This window comes from Perca fluviatilis, chromosome 2 (genome assembly GCF_010015445.1).
Source record: "Perca fluviatilis chromosome 2, GENO_Pfluv_1.0, whole genome shotgun sequence".
NCBI classification, from domain to species: Eukaryota; Metazoa; Chordata; class Actinopteri; order Perciformes; family Percidae; genus Perca; species Perca fluviatilis.
The window spans coordinates 25871331-25890079 of NC_053113.1; the positions used below are offsets into that span (position 1 = coordinate 25871331).

Below are 18749 nucleotides of genomic sequence, written 5' to 3' on the forward strand. Positions count from 1 at the left end.
CCATCGGACTTAGCAGCTAGGAGACACGGCGAACTCCACGGACTAGAGCTAAGCTCTGCGATGCCGCTCTCCAACATATAATCAACCTGCTCTCGCAAACGGAGGCGCTTGCTGGGATTGACTCGGTAGGGATGCTGCTTTATTGGCGGTGAACCACTCACATCAATGTCATGCTGCAGCACATGGGTTTTAGTTGGCACATCTGAAAACAGAGAGATATGAGAACTTATTAAACTGACCACATCCTCATGCTGAATCGGAGTCAAATGCGGAAAACGCTCATCAAGTTTGGACAACATCCTCACCATCAGACATGGTCAAAGCTGTCGGGGCCACAGCGGAATCAGCACCGGACAAGACCACAGTTGTCTGGGCCTCATCAATCATTTCAGCACTGGACAGCGCCACAACCGCTTTGACCGCACTGACAGAGGACTGAGTGTCCGCTTTCCTGTCCAGATATGGCTTCAACATATTTATGTGACACAGCCTACTTTGCCGCCGACGATCCGGAGTGGCAACTATATAGTCCCGGTCGCTCACTTTACGTTGGACTACATAAGGGCCACCGAATCGAGCCTGCAAGGCAGAACCAGGAACGGGCAGTAATACCAAAACCTTGTCACCTGGACTGAAAGATCTACTCTTAGCATCCGAATCAAACCACCTTATCATTTTTGTTTGCGCAACGGACAAGTTCTGTTTTTCCAATTCACAAGCACGGTGAAGCGTAAAACGAAAATTGCTGACGAAATCAAACAAGTTTTGTGAGGTATCGTTACCCAACCATTTCTCCTGCAAGAGTTTAAGAGGGCCACGCACAGTATGTGCAAACACCAACTCCGCTGGACTAAAGCCCAAGGACTCCTGAACCACCTCACGGGTAGCAAAAAGGAGGAGGTGGACACCCTCATCCCAATCATTACTGGACTCAAGACAGTAAGTGCGGAGCATAGACTTCAAAGTCTGATGAAATCGTTCAATCGCCCCCTGACTCTCTGGATGATAAGCGCTAGAGCAACAATGAGTGACGTCAAGCTGCTTCATTACTTGTGCAAAAATTCTTGACATGAAATTGGAACCCTGGTCAGTTTGTATTATCCTAGGCAACCCAAACACAGAAAAGAACTTCAGCAGTGCTTTCACAACGTTCTTAGTCGTGATATTACGCAATGGAATGGCTTCAGGAAACCGAGTTGCTGAACACATAATAGTCAAAAGAAACTTATTGCCTGATTTCGTACGTGGCAAGGGACCACGCGCGAGTCCACAATCACCCGTTCAAATGGTTCCGTCACGACGGGAATTGGATAAAGCGGGAATGGCGGAATGGTTTGATTTGGTTTGCCCGATATCTGACAGAAATGACATGTTTTACAGTACTGTTGCACATCACGTTTCAATCCCGGCCAGAAGAAACACCGCAAAACGCGATCATATGTTTTATTCACTCCTAAATGGCCCGCTAGCGGATTATCGTGAGCAAGTTTGAGAATTTCATACCGGTGAGTCTTCGGTACTATAATTTGAGTCACCACACCCCAATCATCCTGTGCGGACAGATGCGGCGGTATCCATTTACGCACGAGCACCCCGTCCTTCAAAAAGTAACCAGTGGACATTTTCTCAACTTCATTCGCTGGAACAACAGTATCAAAACAAGAAGCTAATGACAAATCATGTTTTTGTTCAACCATCAGCTGCCCCCGTGACATGCATACTTTAGAGCTAGGCTCCATCTCAGGAGAAGAAACAGCAGACGCCACAGGAGTGAGTACTGATAGAGACGGAGCGGGAGAAGAGACTGCTGACAAAGAAGCTAGAATGTCAGAGTCAGCTAAGAAACTGTCCGCCAACTCCACCTCGCCCCCGTCATCAGGCAACCCTTGCTTCTGTCTCGTAGACATCGCACGAGTGACCGCGCAAACTGAAAAAACCTCTGGGAACCTCTGTTCCAGGTCATCTGGGTGTTCAGAAAGGGGAACAGCAGTTACTTCAGGATTCAATAACACCTTTTCCCCCAGCCAAATCATTACCCAAAATGAAGGCCACCCCCTCAATAGGAAATTGAGGACGCACTCCTACCACTACACGCCCATTCACCAACTCAGTGTCAAGGTGAATAGCATGCAACGGCACGCCCACAAACTGCATACCAAAGCCTCGAACCAGAGCTTCAGAATTGACAGAAGATTTATCTGAAAATGGCAGCACGCCTTCCAGAATGACTGACTGCGAGGCTGCACTATCCCTCAGGATGGTAACAGGAACTTTGGGGTCCCCCTCTGACAACGATACAAAACCCTTCATTATAAAGGGAGCATACACGTCGAGATCAGGTTTAACTGAAATGGGTTTTATAGGCAAAAACTGTTGTTCTGGCAAAAGTGCTGTTTTCATCAGATTTACTGCCTTTGGAGATCCATTCCGTTTATTCAAGGCAAAACAGTGACTTATGGTGTGGCCACTCTTTTTACAATAAAAACAGACTGGTCTGTCTTTAGCGTCCACAACTTCCCTACGGTCAGCCCTAATCTCGCCCCGAAAGTTCGACCTTACAGGGAGAGCATAAGGTTTGGCTGCAGGAACACCACGATCAAAAGACAAGTGAGGTTTCACAAAGGTGTCTCTGTGTAAAAGAAGGTACTCATCAGCTAGAACGCGGCATCAGAGACCTTACGTACCTTCTGTTCATTAATATAAGTAGAAATCTTATCTGGCAAACAATTCTTAAAATCTTCCAGCAATAACAGATCGCGCGGCCAGCAAAATCAGTGACATTCTGAGACTGGCACCAACGGTCAAACATAACTTCCTTGTCACGGCCAAACTCAACATAAGTTTGGCTATCAGTTTTTAACCAAACGCCGGAAACTTTTGGCGATATGCCTCGGGCACCAGTTCATATGCCCTCAGCACAGCTGCTTTGACTTTGGCATAATCTAGACTCAACTCCGGTGACAAAGATGCATAGGCGTCTTGAGCCTTACCAGTGAACACACCCTGCAAAAGCTGGCCAAACATGCCTGGGCCACTTTAAAGTGTTCGCACGCGCCCCAAACAAAATGAAGTACTTGTCCACATCCATTCCACCAAAGGGAGGAACCAAACGAATACACTTATTAATATCAAATTCATGTGGCACCATGGATGAGGAGGGGAAGATCTCTCCTGCATGTCAAGCTCCTTCAAAACGCACCTGTCTGTCAACCTCAATTTTTACGGGATTGCAGCTCATAATCAAGCTCCTTCTCCTTTACAGCCAAGCGACGCATTTCAAGTTCTACCTCCTTCAGACGGAGATGTACCTCCGCATCATCTTTCCTTGAAGGAGAACTCATGGTGGCAACACCAGTGTCAGAAGGCAACACCCCTTTAACAATCAAAGCAGCCACCAACTCGGACTTTAGCACATTCTTTTTCGCCTGTTTAGTCACAACGATACCAAAATAATCGGCAACAACAACCAAATCCTCCTTTGTACAAGGATGTAACTTATCAAGGCTGGGTTGTGCTACAAAGTCATCAACATTAAACACCATTGTCAGGACCAAACGCACAACAACAAAAAAAACCTCCCCTGCCCAGTCAGAGAAAGAATAACGGGCTGGTAAAATATACCGCCCGAAAATTGTCACAGCACACAACTCAAAGCGCAGCAGCACCAAAATCAATGGCATCCAAACGTGTGCAAGAATCAGCAATACGGCACACAAAAAAAAGGTAGGCAATGTGAAAAACACGGCAAACACAAAGTATCGCAGTAACTTCCTCAGTGTCAAACCACGCTTCAATTAACACAAAGAGAGGAACAACTATGATACAGTTTACCGACGCAAGTAACTGCGGCAAAAATCAAAAATGCACAGTTACACGCTGAGGCAAAAAACAAAAGCCATCAACGCTCCACCACACCACAAAGCCTACAAATACCATTCATGCGAAAAGCTCGGGAGCCCCGCAAATATGTTACGGCCTCCATTAAAAGGAACCAACAAAGGCTCAAAAGGGAATGGAGGATGCAACATATATGAAAAGAAGGATGCCAAACACCATGTTAACAATAATCCAACAAGCTTTATTAAATAATGCAGACTCCCAAAAGTAACAAACCAAAAAGAAACAAAAGGGACTGGAGACCTCGGCCAAAAAGAACAAAAGATGGGAAGACGCTGGACCAACCTCGCAGTGGGCCGTCGCTCCCCGCGTCTCCCCCTAAACTAACTAAAAAGGGTAAACTAATCCTAGAACAAACAAAAAGGACGAATAACTGAACTACCGGTAATCTCCAGCCCAAACTAAAACAATAAACTAAAACAACAAAACTCCAGCACCTAAATGTGCATGGAGGTTGGGAAAATAACAGACCTGCTTGTGGAGAAAAAGGAAGATGAGGAGACAACTCCTCACTGGTGTGCTGCCAGTGTGCTCTGCCATGTGCTCTCCACTCTCTGCCTTCTTATCACCTCCCCCACTCTACCTGAGCACTGATTACTCTCAGGTGTGCAACAGGTAGAGAGGGAGGAGTAATCAAGACACAAAAGAGGCACATGTAACAATATGTCACATGCCTTTGGTGTGGAAGACCCGGGTTCGATTGCCACTGTGATACATCAACCAAGGTGTCTCTGAGCAAGACACTTAACCCCTAGTTACTCCAGAGGAGTGTGACCTCTGATATGTAACAATTGTAAGTCGCTTTGGATAAAAGCGTCAGCTAAATGACATGTAATAGTTAAAGAGTCAGTTATCATTATGGAGTTTCCATGTTTTTTAGGAGTTTGCTCACACTAATACATGTAAAAAAAAAAAAAAAAATATATATATATATATATATATATATATATATAGCATTAATTCAGTAAGAAAGTGAAAATTTCGAACAAGAATAGGCGTATTAGGTATAAATTCATTTGATTTTCTTTATTTGAAAGTCCGGCCGCCAGAGTGCTTAGAAAAATTCTGAAAAAATGTAGTTGATGATCCCTGCTGTAGACTCTCTGTCCAATCAGAGACATATATTGTGTAATTGATGTTTTCAGTTCAATTAATTAAATCCAAGTAAATGGAACACTCACAAGATGTCACCAAAATCACTCTGTCCCCTTTAAATCTTTCGGAAAATGATGTAAGTGTATCGAATTATATTGAATTGTATCGTTGGCTGAATATCGTGATATATATCGTATCAGGAGCTGAATATCGTGTATCGTATCGTATCGTGAGATTAGTGTTTTGCTACAGCCCTATTTGGGATAGTGTAAGAACACAACTCATAAAAATATATAACATAGGTATGGTCGTTTTTAGACATTTTAAAGCAGAAATGTTACATATTGTACCTTTAAGGCCTTAAATTTAAAGTTCAGAATTTTTAAGACCCCGCTGCTTTCTCTCCTCTTTGTTGATTTATTCCGTAGACAATTCAGAAAACTCTATTGTCAATAAAGTTTTGAAAAAAAGTAGTTTTCTGTATTATATTAAAGGGGTGATAGAATGATTATATAGGGTATTTTACACTGTTCCTTAAGGTCTCCTAATAGGGTATGTAACATTGGTTGGGCTGAAAATTGCCCGAATGCTATTTTATTAGGCCCTTAACTACCCTGTGAATATGGCTCTATTTGGAACAAGAGCTTTTCTTCCAAATATGGTATGCTCATGAATATTCAGAATGAGCTACACGCTGATTGGTTTGAGCAAACTACATAGAAACACATGGGAGACTCGACAGCAGGTCTCATATTTCAGACACTGCAAATTTATACATTGTTTGTCGGGCTATTTCGTTATTAAATTCACTTCTGAGACTTTTTTTAGTGAGAAATCAACTATATAAAGCTCCAATATGGGCCGTTTTACGAAAATTGATGGCCAATTGCAAATTTGGTAAGACTGTGTGTCGGAGTTCAGCGGCCGATGCTGCCTGTGTTGCTGCCTTGCCGCCCGGCCTGCCTTCCTTCACAGACCCCGGCCTGCTATGAGGTACTTGGAGCTCCGTCACGGCACCCTACAGCACTCCATACCCGCGCAAAGTCACTGTTTTTTTGCGCTAATGGACAACCAAACGCTGCTGCCCTGACAGAGCTCCAGGGCCTGCAACTCCCCTCTTACTGCTAGCTAAATGGCCCGTGTATGTGAGCGAGAGTGCGGTCAGCGAGCTTGTTACGCCAGCAATCTCTTACCACAGTTCCAGTTAATCGTTTGTGTGTAATTATAATGTGTTGAGTTATTTAAACAAACAATGGTGGAAATAAACGCTGCTTGTCTGCGAGTCTCATTGATAGAGCCTGCAGCTGGATGTAGCCCGTGATTTGTAGCTACAAATTACGGCTTTCGTTAGCTGCAACTGTCCCTTCAATCCTAGCTACCTGTGTAGCTATAAATCACGGATAGTTAGCTTTATTTTCGGTGTAATTCGAGTATATTTACAGTTTGAATTTCGTCACGCCACGTATACAACATCTAGCTAAATGTCTTATAACGCTAACAACGGTGTCCGATTTCAAATTAATGAATATTTGTGAATTTCAGAGGAATTCTAAGAGGAGGCTGGCTAGCTCTCATTGACAGAGCTAGCTACATCCGGCCGCAGGCTCTATCGATGAGACAGACAAGCACCGTTTATTTCCCCAATAGTTTGTTTAAATAACTCAACACATTATAATTACATACATTAAAAGATTAACTGGAACTGTGGTAAGAGATTGCTGGCGTAACAAGCTTGCTGACCGCGCTCTCACTCACATACACCAGGCATTTAGCTAGCAGGAAGAGGGGAGTTGCAGGTCCTGGAGCTCTGTCAGGGCAGCTGCGTTTGGTTGTCCATTAGCCCAACAGACGGTGACTTTGCGCGGGTATGGAGTGCTGTGGGCTGCCAGCCGTGACGGAGCTCCAAGTACCTCATAGCAGGCCGGGGTCTGTGAAGGAAGGCAGGCCAGGCGGCGAGGCAACAACACAGGCAGCACCGTCCGCTGAACTCCGACACACAGTCGGACAAAATTTGCAATTAGCCATCCATTTTCGTAAAGTGGCCCATATTTGAGCTTTACATAGTTGATTTCTCGCATAAAAAAATTTCAGAAGTGAATTTTGTAATGGAATAGCAGAGATCTGCGTGACCTAGATTCACAAGACTACCTGATCTCAGGTCAGTTGTGTAGCCTATGTAAATGTTGGGGCGTGACCGTTCTCTTAATACACCCATGGGCGTGACAAAGTTACAGGTTGACGTCAGCTTTATTGAGATTCGCCCGTTTTCAGCGGCAGTTTCAAAATATGAGATTTTCATAGTAAAGGGGTGTCAATAGGATTTTGAGCTTCTATGTATGTCCTATTTACCCACCGAACTGTCGTTATTCAACTATGACAGGGTAAAATCAGTTTTGCATTCTATCACCCCTTTAAACGTTACCTGTAGAAATAATTCCCAATAATCTGACACACAAAAGAAATCCCCATTTATCCTATATAAATGGACTGTCCATCCTCTTGTGAAAAGCTGAGATGACGAGCAATTAAAGTTTTTTTTTTTCTCCATAATCTCTTGAATATAGGATAGAAGACAGTCGATGAGGATAACTACACAATGATTATTGCTTTCATTATATTTCATATCACACTACATCTGTTCTACTGTAACTTTTACCAGCAAAAAATAAAATAAATCAATAAATAAAAACGGTATCAGTTGTAGTGGCACGTCACCGCCGGTATTGCGGTGATGCGGTTATCATCACAGCCCTACATACACCCCTACCACGAACAAGCACAGACACTTTTTTTGTCTTGCTGCTCTACAGAGAACAACAGATACGCTTTTAAAGAACAAGCTAATAGTGACACTGCAAAATAATTAAATTAACGGAGATCTGTGTCATGTTGTAATGTTTTTCAAAGACCAGAGAAGAAAATCCCTTCATAGAGTGACAGCACCAAACCCTCAACTTGATCTCCCCCTCTCTAATAGGATTACTACAGGGACACCTTCCGTCTCCCTCCCTCTCTCTGTCTTCCTCTTGCTTCCTCAGAATCCTCTCCTCTTTCTTACTCGCCTCTCTTATCACCCTTCTCTGCCAGACAACCTCGTTCCCTTTCCTCCCCTCCATTTCTACACTCTCCCTCGCTTTTTACCCTCCCACTGACACACTTTCATTTTTGTCAGCATTTTCAGACAAAGGGACAGAAGACCCAGTATAAATCACCCCTGTTTATGCAACCAAAATGTACAAGAGAAACAGGAACACCAGCGCCTACATGCTGCCTGCATTTCTATGATGCGTGTATGGGTGTGGTACAGTAGGATCACTTGTCAATTTGTGATGTAGAAATCCTGAAAAAGCAGATTCCTTCACTGTTCGTGTTAAGTAAATTTTTTAAACAATGGGCTCTTGATTTCAGAAAGACATAAAAGCAGGCTTCTTATCTTTTTCCAGCGACTGTGGCTGGGTACATGGCCGCTAGCAAGCTAATTAAGCTAACATTAGTGCAATGAGTTGATAAAACATTGTTTAATGCAGACTATTTAATATTTCAGTCTGACTCGTTTTATAATTCAATTTATTTCAATTTTATTTATAGTATCAAATCATAACAAGAGTTATCTCGAGACACTTTACAGATAGAGTAAGTCTAGACCACACTCTGTAATTTACAAAGCCCCAACAATTCCAATAATTCCCCCAAGAGCAAGCATTAGCAGTGGCTACTGCGACAGTGGCGAGGAGAAACTCCCTTTTAGGAAGAAACCTCGGCAGACCCAGACTCTTGGTAGGCGGTGTCTGACGCTGCTGGTTGGGGTTATGATGAACAGTGGCATAATAGTCACAGTAAAGATAATGGAACAGTGACTACAATAGTAGTCGTAGTAGTTCATGTCATAGCCGGGCACAGCATGGCGTTACAGGATGTAACCCTAAAAGAGGTTGATAAATCTCCACCTAATGGCTACATACATGATATCATGCTAAAAAAACTGAGGACAAAGCTAACATGTCCCAGGCGAATAGTTAGGGTCCTTAACAGTTGATGATCCATGAAGAAGACATGGAAGTAACATTGTTCTTGTATTGGAGTGTATAGCTAGTTAGTCCCAGTATTATAAGTATGTTGTAGTAAGCTTGATTGCAAGACATGCTAACATTTGCAGGTTACAAACACACTATGCACGCTTCTTGAACAGAAATATAGTTTTCATTCACCAATTGTTTCCAGTTGCTTCCGTTTGCTGTTTTTCGATCACTGTTAAGCTACATTCATCGAAGCCCAACACGTCCTGCACTGATGTTTCACATTAAAAGCCTTCTGGTGGTGCAAAGTGCATATCCTAATATCCTTTCTTACGTAGGAGGCTTGTAATTTGAAACATCTGCCTATGAAAGTTTGTTTTTCGACGTCTAATTTTATATGACCTAATATAACACCGTCATCATTACCGCATAGTATTTTAGACTCACACAGGCATTAACACTGCACATTGTCAATCCAAACATAATTAAGGCTCATGCCTCATTAGCATGCTGGTATCCTGTTTATTCCTGCCTCTCCAGTCAGCTACACTCTGGAGAATGTCAGCTGTCAAACTGCTGCTCATACTGGTGGATCGTCATCACTGTCCTCCTGACAGCATACTGCACAAGCCCAGTCCCCTCTGTACACTGTGGTGTCCCCCAGCAGGCACACACACATTCACACAGAAAGAAAACACACAAACATATGCTGCTGACACTCACTGCCCGCTGTTCTGTGGTTGAGCATATGATGGATGGTCCTGTGAGGGACCATTTCACCTCTGAACGCACCCTTTCCTTCTCCTCCCCCCGTGCCAGGACACAGTGTCCTTGTTCAATCGAGGTATTGGGTTAAAAATCACACCAAACTCAGGGTATGTGACATTAGACATTAATAACAATTTATCTTGCTCCGTGGAGATTTTGGTCAAATTTAATGAGTTGGGTTTGACAGAATCGTATTTGGTTGCTTGCGTGCAGTTGGCATAAATAGATTAACTGATACAAAATCAGAAAATCGAAACAGGAGTCAGAGCTTCAGCTAACCACACATTCAAACCAAATTCAGAAATAAATTTGTCAAAAAAATCAATGTGGCTGTCAAGAAACTAGTCTCGAAGCTCCTGTGGCTTGTGTGCACAAACACTGAGCAAAACCTGCCACAGTACAATAAAACCTACTGATTCCACCATTAACATTAAGATGGCAGCGTGGTATTGACAATAAAGTAATGAAGATGCAGGATTTTATGAGCACTATGACATAACAAAGCTAGCAACAATGCTAGCATTAGCAACTAACCCGACTTCCAAAGCCCACTTTATGCTTACCCCACCTGAAGCTGTTCATTCTCATGGACAGGCAGCAATACAGTTTTGTTAAAAATGCTGGATTTAGAGAGATTATACTAACTGTGGAATCAAGTAACACAATGCCCATTTTCCAGCATTTCAGTGAAAATGTACCCTTCTTCTTCTGCCAAAAAAGCACCCTTGTGTATCACTGCCAATTGTTTACCATTGTTGGATTTGGTTCCTAATGCTTGAAAAAAAAAACTATTGATTTTTTTTTTTTAAGTAGCTGCCAGCCAAAACTCTTACTTTAATCCATGTTGTCAAATCTAATGTATCACTATCATTCTTGAATTAGGTCATAGACCATGTACCTACATTATTGAACTTCCTGAGAGGGCAGTACTGTACTTGTGTGGTGTCTTCTCATATGGTATGGTGTTTATTTTTTAAATGAATTACTCATGTCAAGCATTACTATTGGTTATTACAAAACAGGAGGTCTTGTCCATTTCATGTACTTTTTCTTTTCCCAGAATCTTCCTTCCAGTCAAATGGAAAAGCTCAGCTTATTATGAGAAAATGTTGGAATCAATTAATTTGATGAATAGTATTCAAAAGTCTGTAAGAAGGGTTGTGTGTGAGCTTTTTCTTTTGACACAAACCACAACACATTTGTGCAGTATGTGGGCTTTCTTCTTTTCTTCTTTCTTTCTTCTTTCTTCAGCAGCAACAATCCCCTTCAGGCATCACTTTTTTTTTGTATCTGGAATGCTGTTTATCTCAGTTGGTTTGCTGTTTTTCTATCACTGGCTGCTACACAGATAATCACAGATGGAGGGGGCAGGGTCATCAATGTTGTGCAGTACAATGGATATGTTTTTGTTAGGTAATCAGGAAAAATTAACCTCAGGGAATCAAACAAATGAAAATGTCCTCTGCTTATAAAAAGCAGTGTGACACCAGAGAGATAAAATAAAATGTTGTAATGGGGGTGGGTAGGAGAATGGAGAGCTGGTAACATGCTGCTGTCAGAGGTGGTTGATAAAAAGCTGACCCAGACTGGTTACTAAAAATAGGCTGCTAATTCAAGGGAATCACAGCATGTTTTGTTTTTTTAAAGGTTTGTTGTCTTTGAGTAAACTGCATTCTGCAGTGTAAAGCAGGTTTAGGTCATTTTTTTTCCCTCTGCAGTAGAGCACTGTTTGTGTTGGTGGCACTGCTTGTTTTTCCCCATAACACAGCCACACGTACCAAACACAGAGATCCGGGCTGGCTTTAGGAGCCAAACTACAAGCCATAACTTGATATAACATGATAATGAAGATTATCAACCAATCTATTAGAAAGCAGCACATAAACAAAGGCACTGTTATCACAGCCACAGTAGCCTTTTCTTCTTTCATTGTCATTTTTTTGATATCCTTGAAATTTGGAAATTAAACTCTTGTTGTTAATCAATCAAATGTATGTATTTCTATTTTAGTAGTTTATTTGACGGTTAAAATAAAAAAAATTACAGAGACAGAGTTAACCTAGAGGGCTGATTTTCATTTGTTGTCCTACATACATACAACATAATTAACATATTTGACATACAACATAATAGATTTGCACAAGATAGTACAGTACAAGCATATTATTTGCACTGCATTTTAGTCTGTCATGGTAAACTATCTAAATGCAAATTGTGGAACAGGTGTTTAAATTAAATGTGTACATGTAAATAATCCTGTCATAAATGATTGTAATCAGTAGCTGGCTGGATCAAAGCAGTGCAGTCATAGTGATTTATTACCGATTTACAAACACCAACAACCCCTCACAGCCTTTATCACACTGAGGGGTTATTGGATATTTATTGTCAGCTTTTAAACTAGGGATGAACAATTATTCAAAATTTTATGGAAATCGCAATATGGACTAGTGCAATGTCCAGAACGCAGGCAGAGCAATATTTGTTAAAAGGCAAAATATGTGTCAAAATACCATTTGAATTAAGTATTGTGGTGCTGCAGAGATGTCCCGGCCTACAAATCATATTCTACAAACTTAAGTTAAAAAAATCTTTGTTTGGTACAGAAAGAAAATATCACACTATGATCATTTTTAATTTCATATAATTTTTTTTCAATAAAAATAAGAATGATGCAGAAATTATCATTCCCTCCAATATTGTTAATTATACCGTATCACAATTGCAATATCAGTCAAAAATATTTACAATTACAGTACTGTAGATGTTACCTAATTTAAACTGGTCAAAACATCTTCTGTACATTCTGAGAATGGACAGGAAATGATCTGAGCCGTGGCCTTTCCCGTAAAAGTCTATAAATAAACACTTGTGAATGGAGCCGCGTACATTTGCGATCACTGATGGTGACACTTTCTGCAGGAGTTTGAATAATTTAATACCCCACATTCACCCCTACTGTCCAGGATTGTGTGTGGGTTTGAGAGGTAAGGAAAGGAAAGTGATAGAAACAAGCAACCAGAAAGAGAGGTGAGAGAAATCAGATGAGAGCATCATCAGCAAGGGATAGTGACACTCTGACACAAAAAGAGTGTGAGACAAAGAGGAACAGAGATGGAAACAGTCCACGGCTGTTGTGCTTTGTTGTCATTATCCTCCATTGTTGAGATCAATTAGAGAGCACTGCAGTAGGGAGCAGAGATTGGCCAGAGAGGGTGGACTGGTGATGTAGATGCCATTGTTTCCTAAACTATTATTAACTCATTGTTCCTGAGATCTGCAAGGGACATTATATTACCCTGAACAGTAGCATCTTATTGGCCTACGCGGTAATCTACAATCTATAATGGTGCCAGGATGTTCATTAGGTTACTTGCACATTAGTGCTTTCTGTAAAGATTAGAGCAACTACTAGTTATTGAGACAGAGAAGAAAAGAAAGGGGGGGGGTGGCCTCTAGCTCACCCAGTAAGAGCATTCACCCCATGTTGGCTGAGTCCTGCAGCGGCGCAGGTTCAAATACGACCTGCTGCCCTTTGCTGCGTGTCATCCCCCATCTCTCTCCCCCTTTCATGTCTATCCACTGTCTCTACACAATAAAAAGGGAAAAGCCCCCAAAAAATAATCTTTAAAAAGAAAGGGGGGAGAGAGAGAGAGAGAGAGACAGAGAGAGAGAGAGGATGTGGGAATTATTGTGAGAATGACTGTAAGTAGGTTACACATTTTCTGCCTTCGGTGTGTGTTGATAAAATCTCCAAATCAAACAAATGGGCTGTAAATGGGGTTTGTACAATGGGGAAATAATTTAATGTAAATACCAAAACAAAATCAATAGGTCGTTAAGCTAATTTGCTGCTGGGATTAGTTTCACTTGACCATCAAAGTGATAATGTAGTGTACATAGTGGTTAATAACAAATAATATAGTTCTGGTAATATTTTCATAATTTATGAATCATTTAATTCTTTTTGCAAGCAAAATAGACGAGCATTGAGTCTTATTCCTGGTTTAGTAAAAGGTTAAATAAAAAAATGAAATTTCACTAGTTTAAGCCTCTCATTGTAAGGATTTGCTGCTTTTCTTTATCTTTATGATAGTAAACTCAATATCTTTGGGTTTTGGACTGTTGCGCCAACAAAACAAATTTATTTTGTAAAATGTGATTTTTCACAATTTTCTTACATTCGTGGTAATTCCTGGCTGATTGACAGATAACTCAGTTCTCGGTGTGTTCCTGCAGAGGTCGGGAGTTGCTTTCGATTCGGTATTATTAGAATGCCATCTTGGCCGTTTTTCCCAGACGCGCGTGAAAGCTCAGAATCCAGACATACTAAAAAAAATTTTAAAAAGTTCGAATCGGACAATAAAAAGGTTAATCAGGTACGACGTCCGGTTAGTAATCTATTAATCTATTACTCATACCATCCATGGTTAAAGCTTAACACGTTAGATTTAATCAACAATGCGTCTATTAAACAACATTAGAACTCTAAGCAACTGAAGTAAACCAAGGCAAATAGCAGCTGAAGTAATTAAGGTTACAAATGCCCTGCAAAAGTTCGTGGTTGTTTTTTCAAATCAGTAAAAACAGACATTTTGCCTTCAAATGAGAGCAGGGAATTCATCGTTTGACAGCCTAAGATTAAGAGACACAAGCCTGAACTGTGACAGATTTGGTGGTACTGAATTAATGATTACATTAAAGTCACATAAATAAGACATTATTTTCTTCAAAATGTAATCAATATGACACTATGGAACATGCAGCATCTTGCTTAATTAATTTATGAAGACATGTCCCTGATCCCCTAAGTTCAAATCCTTTCATTATGTTAAATCCCATTTTGATACATTTTATGGTTGACATTAATTTGCTATAGCCATTAAGTATATTTCCACTCATGTGTTGACTCTCTATATAGCTTTTGCCTGTGGCGGAGTCCGCCATTACTGTACTGGACTCAAATGGTGTGCACTAGCACTAGGGTTGCAACTGTATGAAATTTCACAGTATGATCTCAGAAAATGTCCCGGTTTCATGGTATTACACAATTACAAGAATACTGTATTATTAGTATTGTTGTTGTTGTTGAAAAAATACTGTGTTTTGGTTAAAAGTTTATAATTAAAACTTTTTCCAATATCGTAGATAAGCAAATGTATAGTATGATACAAATTTTCATACCACAATTTACCCTAGCATGCATACTAGGATCCAAAACAAGGGGGACAAACAACCCTCTAAGAATTAGTTTAATTTCAAACAGAACTGTGGGACTTGTATTTTTACAGGCTGATTACTATGATGCCAAATGTTGAGTTGGTAAACAAGTAGAGTCTTCATGGATGCAAGATGAAATGCAACATTCTGTTTACACATCAGCATGTCAAACGATGAAAAAATGAAATGAAGTCAGTTCTTTGTAACATGCTTGGCAGGGTAGTCCATCACAATTATCATACGAGAAGCAGCTTTCATGACTCAAACTATCTTTTGGAGGAAAGCAGAAATTGAAACCAAAAGTGAATCAATGTTTTTACATAACTGTTCATGGGATTGTGATTGTGATTGTGAGTGTGTGTGTGTGTGTGTGTGTGTGTGTGTGTGTGTGTGTGTGTGTGTGTGTGTGTGTGTGTGTGTGTGTGTGTGTGTGTGTGTGTGTGTCATCAGCCCAAGAGTATGCCTGTGCTTTATTTAATTTTCCTCTGTGGTGTCGGATTTCATGTGCGCCTGTGTTTGTGTGCCCGTGAGCTGAAGCACTGAAGTTTTGCTAAAGCAGCAGTGAGGCAGCAAATTAAGCAATCCTCGCTTGGATAAAGATCACAGGAACAATATTGGCAATCTGAAGTGAACAAGCTAAACCTTTGAACTTTTTGAGCTTCAATTAAAAGAACTCTGTGTTCTTTATGTGCTGTGGGTGGCAGTTGAGGAAATGCCCATCACAATCTTTTTCTTGCTTTCTCTAAGAAATATATCTTTCTCTTACTCCTTTCTTTTCCTCCGCCTCGGAATTGTTTTGTCCATTCCTTTCAACACACTGTCTTCAATGAGGAGAGTCAAAATGTTTATTATATTAAAGGGGTAATAGAATGCAAAACCGATTTAACCCTGTCATAGTTGAAAAATGACAGTTTGGTGGGTAAATAGGACATACATAGAACTTCAAAATCCCATTGACACCTCTTTCCTCTGCAAATCTCACAATTTGAAACTGCCTCTGAAAACGGGCGTAATCTCAACGAACTACCGAGTTGACGTCAACTCGGTGGCTCCTTGTTTGGCTCTAATCTCTATCTTTGTCACGCCCCAACATTTACATAGGCTACACCACTGATCAGAGATCAGGTAGTCTTCTGAATAGGTCGCACAGATCTCAGAAATTGTATACATTGTTCGTCTGCTATTTCATCACTAAATTCACTTCTGAGACTTTTTTATGCGAGAAATCAATGTATGTAGAGGTCAAATATGTGCCGTTTTACGAAAATTGATGGTTAATTGCAAATTTTGTCCGACTGTGTGTCAGAGTTCAGCGGCCGGTGCTGCCTGCGTTGCTGCCTCGCTGCCAGGTCTGTCATCCTTCACAGACCCCGGCCCGCTGTGAGCTAGATGGAGCTCCGTCACGGCCGGCAGCCCGCGGTGCTCCATACCCGCGCAAAGTCACCGTTAGCTAAGCTTTGTAAGACCTTAGGGTAGCTGTGATATACATGCCGTGACAAAATTCAAAGTGTAAATATGCTATAGTTATGCCGAAAGTGTACCCCGGGTCTGTGAAAGGACAGGCCGGGCGGCGAGGCAGCAACCCAGGCAGCACCGGCCGCTGTCACGGAGCTCATGAACTCCGACACACAGTCAGACAAAATTTGCAATTAGCCATCAATTTTCATAAAACGGCACATATTTGACCTTTACATAGTTGATTTCTCGCATAAAAAAGTAGACGAACAATGTATAACATTGCAGTGTCTGAAATATGAGACGTGATGTCTCGTCTCCACTGTATATGTATGTGGTTCACTTAACCAATCAGAGCGTAGCTCATCTGAATATTCATGAGCATACCATATTTGGAAGTAAAGCTCTCATTCCAAATAGGGCCAAAACACAGGGATGCATTAGGATACATAGAATAGCACCCGGGCCATTTTCAGCCCAACCAATGTTACATACCCTATTAGGAGACCTTAAGGAACAGTGTGAAATACCCTATATAATCATTCTATCACCCCTTTAAAATACTGCAAACATTATAGCATTTATTCTCATGCTACTGTAGTTTGTTTTGATCATGTAGCCTTGTGCTTTCGGAATCCTTCTTTGAAGCGCCCCATATAACATTCTTTGTATGATATTGATGGAATATTTTTTTGTTTAAACAGAGCAGATAATTTTAATAAAATAGGTTTGCAGAATATAATTTTTTCCCCCTCTACATGTTTTTTTTTTTTTTCCCTAATCCAGTTAGCTCCTCAATAATTCCTCTTTGTGCTAACAGTTACAGCAGTTATCAGCCATACAATCAATCCACTCTCCTCTCAGGTCATCGACAGGGCCCCTGGAAACAGCAGAGACATACAGTATGCTGTGTCCCAGTTCCATACTATTTATTTAGTAACGGTATGCCATTTCAACTGAAGAGGAATGTTCCAAACACTACGGACTTCCCGTTTGTCCATGCTGAAATATGTCAACAAATATTGGATTGATTGCCATGAAATTATGTACAGATGTTCATAGTCGTCATCCTCAAACATTGGGCGAGAGACAGTGACTCTTCAGCATGACTGATAGCTGCTCGCCTGTCTCACAAACTCTGAGTCTGCGAACTTGACTTGGCACTCAGCTATGCATAGAAGCCACTGTACTGTTGCACAACAATACAAGCTAACGGAAAAAGCCCAAATATAATTTCTGACAAACGAACCAAGACCAACTGAGGTACATTGAGGCAGGTGTTGAGGGAGTTAAACCTGTGCTGTGTTTTGATGCATCTTGAGACCTGCAGCACACTGAGCAATTTATGTGACCATGCAACCATGTAGAACCATAAGGTTTAGCATAACATATGCCAACACAACACTCACATCATGCTACAGGGATGTGACTGAATTCAAGCTAAACATAACTGTTTTCCTGAATATCTCAAATTAAACTGAGGCACTGCTGCAAGAAGAAACAATTGCAACATTGATCACAAAGACCTTTTGATACACACAAACCGTATGCATAAATATGAAAGTCATATGCACCCACTCACGCTATTGTTGATATTCACAGAAGAGGTACATCAAACAGCAACAGGTATTATAACAAGATGGCCAAAAGCACTCACCACGCTCATGAGGGTCGATCTCTCTCTCTCTGTAAATGGTACTTTCTTTTAAAATCAGCCCCTGCTCTCCTGCAGCGTATATATTGCCACAACCTCTTACTGAGGCTCAGGGTATTTGCCTTGTGTCTTAGTGTGCCTAATCCCTGCTGAGTAGAGTGGGTGCTAGGCAGCAAATGTTCACTGGAGAGTTATATACACAAAACAGGGGTTAATTTGGGATTTGTTATGTGGTGGTTCAAAGGGTCCTTTTTAGTAGTTTATTAGCATTTAATAAACCTATAAAGCATTACTGAATCATTAGTTTTCACATGTACAATTAGGTAATTTACTGAATATGCAAAAAATACTCCTGGTATAACAGCTGTGTAGCCCACATTCTCCACAGTCAAATGTTCTACATGCTGTATGGAAGTACAGACCTTCTAGTTAGTACCAATAATTCATAATCACAGTTTGACACTAATTTAAGATGACAATTCATGCCCTCACATGTCCCAATACATTGATCACTTCAGTGTGTGCTGAGATGGAGCAGAATGGGGGGTGAGGGCGGACTGTCAGTCTTTTCAAGCTATATGCAGTCTAGACGAGCACTCTCTCAGTTGTGTTGCCATGTAAAGTAATACAGTACGCCCCTGCCC

At 41.1% G+C, this 18749-nt stretch overlaps 1 protein-coding gene across 2 annotated transcripts in view; it reads right to left on the reverse strand.

Annotated features, from left to right (window-relative positions):
- LOC120546637 (SPHK1 interactor, AKAP domain containing) overlaps positions 1 to 18222 on the reverse strand; it is a 133250-nt gene extending 115028 nt beyond the window's left edge. For both annotated transcript variants that reach the window (XM_039781734.1, XM_039781743.1), the window contains exon 1: positions 18109 to 18222. The gene's annotated coding sequence lies outside the window, so the exon portion shown is untranslated. The remainder of the gene's footprint in view (positions 1 to 18108) is intronic.
- Between the last annotated feature and the right edge of the window lie 527 nt (positions 18223 to 18749).